This window comes from Trachypithecus francoisi, unplaced genomic scaffold (assembly GCF_009764315.1).
Source record: "Trachypithecus francoisi isolate TF-2019V2 unplaced genomic scaffold, Tfra_2.0 Lachesis_group7, whole genome shotgun sequence".
NCBI classification, from domain to species: Eukaryota; Metazoa; Chordata; class Mammalia; order Primates; family Cercopithecidae; genus Trachypithecus; species Trachypithecus francoisi.
Window position 1 is genome coordinate 48,531,343 of NW_022681472.1, and position 8,982 is coordinate 48,540,324.

Here is an 8,982-nt window from a genome sequence, read left to right on the forward strand (position 1 = left end):
TGTATTTTTAGAAGCAATGTTAGAGAAAATGGCTATTTTAGATTATTATAAGAAGAAAAATATTTATTGAAAATATAACCCTGGAATTATTTTTATAGTTATGATGCAAGTAAACCCAAGAAAAATACATTAGGAGGCAAATATATTATTTGTACTATATATCATAGTTGATATATTATACAATAATATAGTATATACTTTTACACGTAATTTTACTTTGATACCATTTCACTACAATTTCAATGTTTTAAAATGACAATATGACAAGAATCTAGATATTCTAAATTTAGAAGTAAATCTTGGATCTAAAACCAACTTTAAAAAATTCAGATGGAAAAGCAGCTACCCGCCCAGCTACCTGAGGTATCTGCCAAGAAGCCAGGTGCTTTGTGGGAATCTCTTCCATAGCTTAGCATCTGGGTTTTCTAAGTTGTTACCAAGGGAGGAAAAAGGAAAAAAATCTACCACAGTGTGTAGTGCTGAGGTTACTGGCCTCTTCAGAACAATAATATGAAAATGTTTTCTTTTCAACAATGAGACTCACAAAATGGGAATAGAAATCCAAAGGTAACAAAATACTGTATTCTCTAAAATGTCTTTTCTGCATTATTTTTAATTTATGTTAAGATTGTATTAGCTTCAGAGTGTTTATCTATGTCCCCAAGAGAGGATTAGCTGGGAACATTCTTTGAGATAAACTAAAAGAACTATTTGGTGCTGGCACTGTTAAATTTTTCTGATGTGCAGGTGTTTGTAGTATTTGTACAGTTGCCTGATTGGTTTTCATCCAGGTAAATCCACAGAGAATAAGGTTTATCGTTTCAGGATAGAGAGGTGCAGAGGCTATTACAGAATATAGCAAAAACCTGCCACTAGCCACTTCCATGCTATTTTCTAAAGCGTTTCATGTTCTGACTTGGAGAATATAAGCAAGACTTCATTTCATTGAACATTTCTTACTGATCTTTGCTGAATCACATGCATTTTACTTTTTCCCAATGTCTTTTACGATCCACTCTGTATTCCTAACTCTTCATCAGTATTACAAAGCGAGAATTTATGTTGTTACAAAATAATAAAATACATTAAATAGCTCGTTATTTTCGGATATGCTTTACAACAGTTATGGAAAAAGGGTTCATATATTTACTCAATTGTTCCATCAACAAAATTTTATGAAGCCTCTGAAATTTTCCAGGCAATGTGCTGGGTGCAGGAGATAGAAGAGTGATCAAAACAGAAATGATCGCTGCCTTCATGAAGTTTATGGTTCAATGGAGAGGCAGAGAAACTGGGTATCACATTGGAATTTTAACCACAGTACCAAAGTATATTAAATGCTGCATTTCACAGGATGTATTAGATCACAAGCGGAATTAATAAATGATTTAGCCATATGTTGATGCTAAGTGGGGAGTATAAACTAAAATTTCTTGAGCTCATACCACACGCCAGCTTCAGAATTGCATGATGACTAGGCTATGATTAATTTAGCCATTCTGTTAATGGGCAATATTTTTTCTAATTTCTTCCTTTAACAAATGATGTTACAAATAATATTCTTATACCATTGTTATACTTGTTTCTCTGTGCAAATACACAAGTGCACTTACACAAAGAGTTTTCTAAGACACATCCACAGGAATGGAATTGCTTAGCATTACAGCATGAACACATTCTAATTTACAACATATTGCCAAATCATTCTCCATAATGCTTGTACCAACTTATACTTCTACCAACAACATAGAAGAGTTATGTTAATCTGTGCCCACACTTCATATTGCAAGACTTAAATTCTGCCAATGTTATGAGTTTAAAATGTATGTAATTGTTGTTTTGATTTTCATTTTCCTGATGACTAATGAATAAAGCATCTCTTAATAAAAACATAAGTGATCCAGCCAAAGTTTCCTCACCCTTAAAGCCATTCATCCACAGTGACAACTATCATGTTGGAGACTGGAAAAAGCTTTGTTGGAAGGGTTCCTTCAAATAATGTTATGCAATGAGTTCCCCAGACAAAAAAAAAAAAAAAAAAAAGTGAGCATTTGAGTGTGGCTGCCCCCCTATCTTAGTCCTTCAGATGCAATGAACCGATGTCTAACTACAACCTAGAAAACTAAATTGCGGAAACAGGCCAGCCAGCTGTTTCTATAACAGAACAAAGAAGAGTTGATTCTGTATTCGGATTGGTCCGTTCTTCCAGAATTTGTCCAGTAAAGGAAACTGAGACTTCAGTGAACCAGACGCACGCAGAAGGTGCGAGAGCTGTCCCGGAGCTGTTTTAAATTCTACCTTAGAGGACAATCTAGGAGGTTGACAGGAACCCAAAGGTATATTTTATGTGCTGTAGAAAAAAGAAGGAGGAGTTGAAGTATGTATGACTAGCAAGAGAAAAATGAATCTCCTATGTCACAAGAAGTACAAGGTTGTGACTAGGTGATGTGAATAAAATACTCATCTTAGGCACAAAATTTAAGAAGCACCAAAAAGCAAAAATTCAGTAATCAAGATAAGTAAAATTTTAATGCACCATTTCAAAAAAAAAAAAGTCAGAATTAATGCCAAAGAATTTATGATGAACAAAATGTTATTTCTTTAAGACAGTACTCAACCCTGGACTTACATATCCCTGCCTCACTTTCCTCACCCTAATCCTGACTTTTCAGGGAATGTCCCTAGAGGAAGACCCTGAAAAATAAAAAAATAAAGAGTCCAAGAAAGAGTCAGCTTTAAACCGCTTCCAGGCCCACAAACTATGAAGTTCTCTTATCCCAGTACCAGCCAACGAAGACTACACTGCTGCCTTGTCTTTCATCCTTCCTCCCTTCCCAGCACAACCATCAGCCTCATTTCTGTTGGGGTCAGGAGCCACATCAGGCAGGTGAAGGAGAGGCGTGAGGGTTGTGTATAAGGAGAGCTGATGGTACCAAGTTTAGCCTGTGTTTTGTGCCTTAACATGATGATCACAGGTCTTTTTTATCATTTAAGAGATATGGATGCTGCCAAATTTTTCGTCCAGAAGCAAGAGAAAATTAGCAAATCAAAGGCACAGTAGGAAACAAGATGCTTTCTGCTGGTTCAGTGCACCAGTTACACAAGAAAGTAAATGTATACTTACAAATTGAGATACAAGTTCTGCAGAAACTATAGTCTCTCTGTTTTAGATAGGTTGGTCAAGACAATAGCTCTGGGCATCTCAGAAGAGATGAGGGAGTGCCAAACAGCCCAAGAGTTGGTGGCACAGAGAAAAACCTAAGAAAAGGCCCTGTAGCAGCAGGAAGTGTGGCTCCTTCTGAATCCGAAAGGCCAGACTCACTAGACGGTACCACTGGTGGTATCAGACAGAAAAGGGGAGCTAGGACCAGATCTGGTGGGCTAAGGCAAGGACTTTGGATTCTTTTCTAAGTTTTATAAAGGTTCATTTAAGGATTTTGAGGATCAGATTGGCATGGCCTGCTTTCACTAGTGATGTCCTAGAGGGTGCAATAAGGCAAGAAGAAGAATTAATATGCATAAAGAACGAAATGGAAGACGTAAATTGCCTCTATTCATAGACAATACAGAGTATCCTAAGGAATCCTCAATACAACTACTCAGGAGAACTTCACAATGTGGCAAAATTAAAAATCAGTATTTAAAAATCACTTTTATTTCTACACATTATTAGAAAAAAATAATTGGAAAATAAAATTTCCAAAGCAAGATTACTTATAACATCAAAACCATAAAATACTTAAAAATAAAATTAACGTAAGATATGAAAGACCTCTACAATAAAAAACAGAGAGAAATTAAAGGAGGCCTATATAAATGCAATAATGTCATGTTCAAAGAGTAGAAGATTCAATAATGTTAACACATCGATTCTTCCTGAATTAATCCATAGATGCAGTGTAATCCCAACAGGCATGTTATTAAAGAAATTGAGAAATTAATTTTAAAATTGTTATAAAAAAACAAAAGACCAAGAATAGTTGTAACTATATTTAAAAAGAGCAAACTTGAATGACTCACAATGCCTGTTTTCCAAATTACTTTTATAGTTACAGCATCAAGACAACGTGATATTGACATAAGACAGACAAAAATTAAATGAAATAGACCCAAATATACACAGGCAGTTAGTTTTTGACAAAAATGTAAGTTAAATGCAATGGGGAAAGGAAAATTGTTTCAACAAATGTTATTGCAATAACTGGATAACATGAATTTCAATCCTTATTTGACACCATATACACATATTAATTTGAAATGTATCACAGTCCTAAATATGAGAGCTAAAATTATAAAACTTCTAGAAGAAAACATAGTAAAACACTTTAGTAACCTTATGTTTGGCAACGATTTCTTTAAAAAGACATGTAGTAACATAAAATTAACATAAAATAGTAACATATTAACATAAAAAGAGATACGTGTACCTCATCAAAATTAAAATTCAACTAGAAAACATTACCTCATCAAAATTAACCAAAATTAGCTAAAAAACACTCCATAAAAATATAAATGGCAATACATAGACTCGGAGAAAGTATTCTCAAATTATATGTCTATAATCTTTATATATAAGTAAAGAACTCTTGCACATAATTAACCAAACCACAAATAATCAATTACAAATGGACAAAAGAATTGGCATCCAAAGGAAGATATATCAACAGTTAATACATGAAAAGTTCTCAGCATAATTAGTAATGATGGACATGCAAACCAAAACCAGAAAGAGATTCCCTTTCCCATCACTAGAATGGCTACAACGAAAAGTGTTGACAACACCAAATGTTGAGGAGGATGCGGTAGACCTGCAATTCTCAGACATCACTGGTAGGGTGAAAATTTAAGAACTTTAGGAAACAATTTGACAGGTTTTTAGTAAGTTGTATCTATACCTACTCTATGAGTAGTTATACTTCAATATATTTTAGTAGTTATACTTCAATATATTTACCCAAGGGGAATAAAAACGCATTTCCTCACAAAGAATTGTACACGGACATTCATAGCACCATTATTCACATTATTCATAATACCCAAAGAGTGAAAACAATTCAAATGTCTATCAACCAATGAAAGAATAAACAAAATGTTTTATATTCATACAATTAAATATTACTGAGGAATTAAAAGTATAAGCTTTACACACCTACACAAACACACACATACACACATATAATAAAGGCTTCATTTGTTGTAGTTGAGTTCTGTTGCTTCTAGATGCCTACACAACCCTCAAGGCTTCAAAATAGCCTCTTCTAGAAGAAACATTTAAAAATATTCATCCCTGGCATGGCTCCAATTGTGGGGACACAGTTTATTCAGGGTAATAAACTGAATTCTACATTTTCTCTTCTTTTGTGCTTAAAAAAGTGTTTAAAATATTTCATTTATTTTGATGTGAGATTTAAGTGGAGAAGGTTATTAAAGTGTAATTATAATATAATACATCCTTCTGTTTTTGTTATACTAGGAGAAGAGTGTTAATATAATGAATTACCTACTTTTAATTTTACAATAGATGAAGGCTACATTCATTTGCAACTTTTGTTTAAAGAATCTACATTAGAGGAAAATGTTTGCTTACTTCTGTGAATAAAAAAATGAAACCAGGTTTCATAGAAATTAAAATAAGAAGGAATCAAAGAAAAATGATTTATCAAAACTTATTATTTATTTACAATAGGTTTAAGCCTTCACATTATATAAATTATACATATCAGTAAAGGGTCTTTCAGCTTCTCTCCAGGACCTTTGGCACACCTATAAATTTGAGTAAATCTTTCAAGCCTCTTATTTTCTGGTGAATTCTTTCACTACAAATTAAATACTTATTGTAAGCAAGTAATATTTTATATAGTTATTATATTTCTTCATTTCAAGAGTACATGCATATCTTAATTCATTCTAGATGATCCTAATTTGTGGAATGTTACAGCTTGTGTTCATGTGTAATGATGTACCATTAAAATAAGAATAACTGTCATTCATTCAGAACCTCCTATACCTGACACTGTGCTAACTATATCACATACATTATCTCAACTAATCCTCACAACAGGCCTAGGATGTAGGGACAATAATTAATCTCCATGTTTCAGATGAGAATTCAGAAGCTCAGAGAAATTAAGAAACGTAACCAAAGTCTGACTGTTAGGAAATACCAGAGCAGGATTTGAACTAAGTTCTTCATCACTTTACAGCCTGTAGTTTTAAAAGCCAGGCATACTGCTGCTTGGTTCTCTGAACTTAATACAGGTTATTATGTATAACTAATGTTACCCATGAAGGGCCTGACACCGGATGTCTTAGATAACACAAAGAGAAACTGTCCACAGCTTTACTGTGGCTCTTACCATAGCCCTGGAACTCTCTGGGTGAGTGGCACTGAGCAGTATAAACACTGAAATTACCTCGTTGTAAACATAACATCACTAGGCTTCAGTGATACCCAATTTCTAGTTGTATTTTACCTTCTACTTTGTTCATAAAGATCTCCTTACCAAATATATCGGATGGATTTTAGATTTATTTCTTCTACCAAACCCCTGCTAAAAGAATAGTAAATGTGTTTCAAATTGTATTAATCTACCAGGGCAATAATAGGAGGAGAAGGATGCTTGGAAAATAGAACAGGAAAAAAATAATGACTTTAGAAACTTACCGAATATGAATCTTGATATAGAAAATTATATTTACAATAAAAATTCAAGGAAACCTCACAGAAGGTAAAATAAAAAGTCAAAAATATGGAAAATATAAAATAAAAAGGAATAAACATTTCCAATATCTTTAGAGTAATACTTCTAGTAAGAGAACAGAGAAAATAAAGAGGAGAGAATTATCACATATAAAATCCAATAAATAATTTTAAAGCTAAAAGACATAAACCCTTAAATTTGACTAGCTCACTAAGTACACAAAAAAGTGAATAAAATAAAAGGATGAATCTAAATGACACCACCTTGAAATTTCAGAATTGGATGTTCTACAAGAAAAGCTCCCAGAGGAAAGTAGTCTCCAAAGGAGGAACAGAAATCAAATAACATCAGACCCCTCAACAGCAATGCTGGATCCTAGAAGACAATGTAGTCAGGTCTTCAACATTCTAAGGAAAAAAATATTTTTAACCTAAAATTCTGTATAATATATTGCCAAAATGTAAAGATAAAGATATTTGTAAGCATGCAAAGTATATAACATTAGTAGGATAGCAGCATATGCTAAAATAAAGGAATACTATTATGATGTGTATATATACATATGTAAACGTGTGTGTGTGTGTGTGTGTGTGTGTGTGTGTGTATTTGAAGATGATTTCTTGCTCTTCTAATGGACCATGGTATCAATCCATGCTACTAGATGTTGCTCTTCATGTGGCCACTCAGGGAACTCAGGCCAAAAAGGCACTGCCACCTCCAACAAGTACACAGAGGACACAGAGGGGGAACAAACTTGAGGGGCCACGCATGAGAGGTTTTTACAAGCCAGGTCTGGAAGTGGCATATCACTTTGTACATTCCATTGAACATAATTGAGCTACATGGAAGATAAGAATTATAACCATATACTTAGAAAGAAGAGGAAATGGACTTCAGTAAACAAATAGCAGTCGTCTTTGCCCAACAAAGATGGGCATATATACTTTCAATGATCGGTTCTTAGAAAATTATTGAAAGTTACACTTCAGCAAAATGAGGGAGTAAAGCAAGAACGAGGACACACTATGGGATTTAAGACCCAGAAGAAGGAGAGTAGAGTAATGAAGACAAACTCTAGAACCAGAGAACAGACAGACCATATTGAAGCATGAGGAATAAGAGGTTTGCTAGTTAAGCCAATCAGTGTGAACTGTTCCTACAAACTTGATGAAGAAGTGATTACCGATTCTTCAGAAGTATCTGTTTCCCCTCCACTGGGAAATGTCAAAATAGGCAACTTTCTTTTCTCAGTCTTCAGGGGACTATGTCATCCTTTCTTGAAAGCGGATTCTTTGTGGGCTCCCTATGATGAGCTCTACCAGGTGGGACTAGACTCTTTCCTCTGCCTGTCCCCCGATGACGCCCTAAAAATCTGGGAAAGTTGGTTTTGGTTTAGCAGCACCCTCAGAATATGAACTCTGCTCACCATACTAGGTTCCCACTTTAATTTACCTTTTACTTTGGCCTCTGATAATTCTTTGTTTTCTAGCCAGATCATTGATGCACTTTCTTTCCTTTTTTCTTATTTATTTATTTAGAGATAGGGTCTTGTTCTGTTATCTAGCCTGGAGAGCAGTGATACAATCATAGCTCACCACAGCCTCAACCTGCCAGACTCAAGCAATTCTTCTACTCCAGCCTCCTGAGTAGCTAGGACCAGAGGAGTGCACCACAATGCCCAGCTAATTTTTTAAAATTTTTTGTAGAGACAGAGTCTCAGCATGTTGCCCAGGGTGGTCTTGAACTTCCAAGCTCAAATGAGTCTCTGGCCTTGGCCTCCCAAACTGCTGGAATTACAGGAGTGAGCCACCGCACCCAGCCTGGCCTGGGACACTTTCAATAGCAGAGAGTCATTTTCAGCAGAAGGACTGTTCTGTTCTCGTGATAGTAAGTGAGTTGTCATGTGATCTGATGGTTTTATAAAGGGCTTTTCCTCCTTTAGCTCTGCACTTCTCCTTGCTGCCACAATGTGAAGGACATGTTTGCTTCCCCTTATACCAGGATTGTAAGTTTCCTGAGGCCTCCCAAGCTATGCTGTCAGTCAATTGTCAATTAAAGCTCTTTCCTTTATGAATTACCCAGTCTTGAGTATGTCTCTATTAGCAGAGTGAAAATGAAATAATATAGGCTATTTCTCTTATTTTATTTGCTTTGAAACTAAAATAGGGGCTACTACTTTAGATGGGTGACAAAAAAAAAAAACTTAGATATATGAAGCAGAGCTTAACATGTAACAGAACATGTAATACATGTAACAGCAGCCTGGCACAGTGGCTCACGC

General features: G+C 34.9%; 1 long non-coding RNA gene across 1 annotated transcript in view; it reads right to left on the reverse strand.

Moving 5' to 3' along the window:
- LOC117078924 overlaps positions 1 to 5,589 on the reverse strand; it is a 74,505-nt gene extending 68,916 nt beyond the window's left edge. Inside the window, exon 1 of the long non-coding RNA XR_004435199.1 lies at positions 5,505 to 5,589. This is a non-coding gene — a long non-coding RNA (uncharacterized LOC117078924). The remainder of the gene's footprint in view (positions 1 to 5,504) is intronic.
- Between the last annotated feature and the right edge of the window lie 3,393 nt (positions 5,590 to 8,982).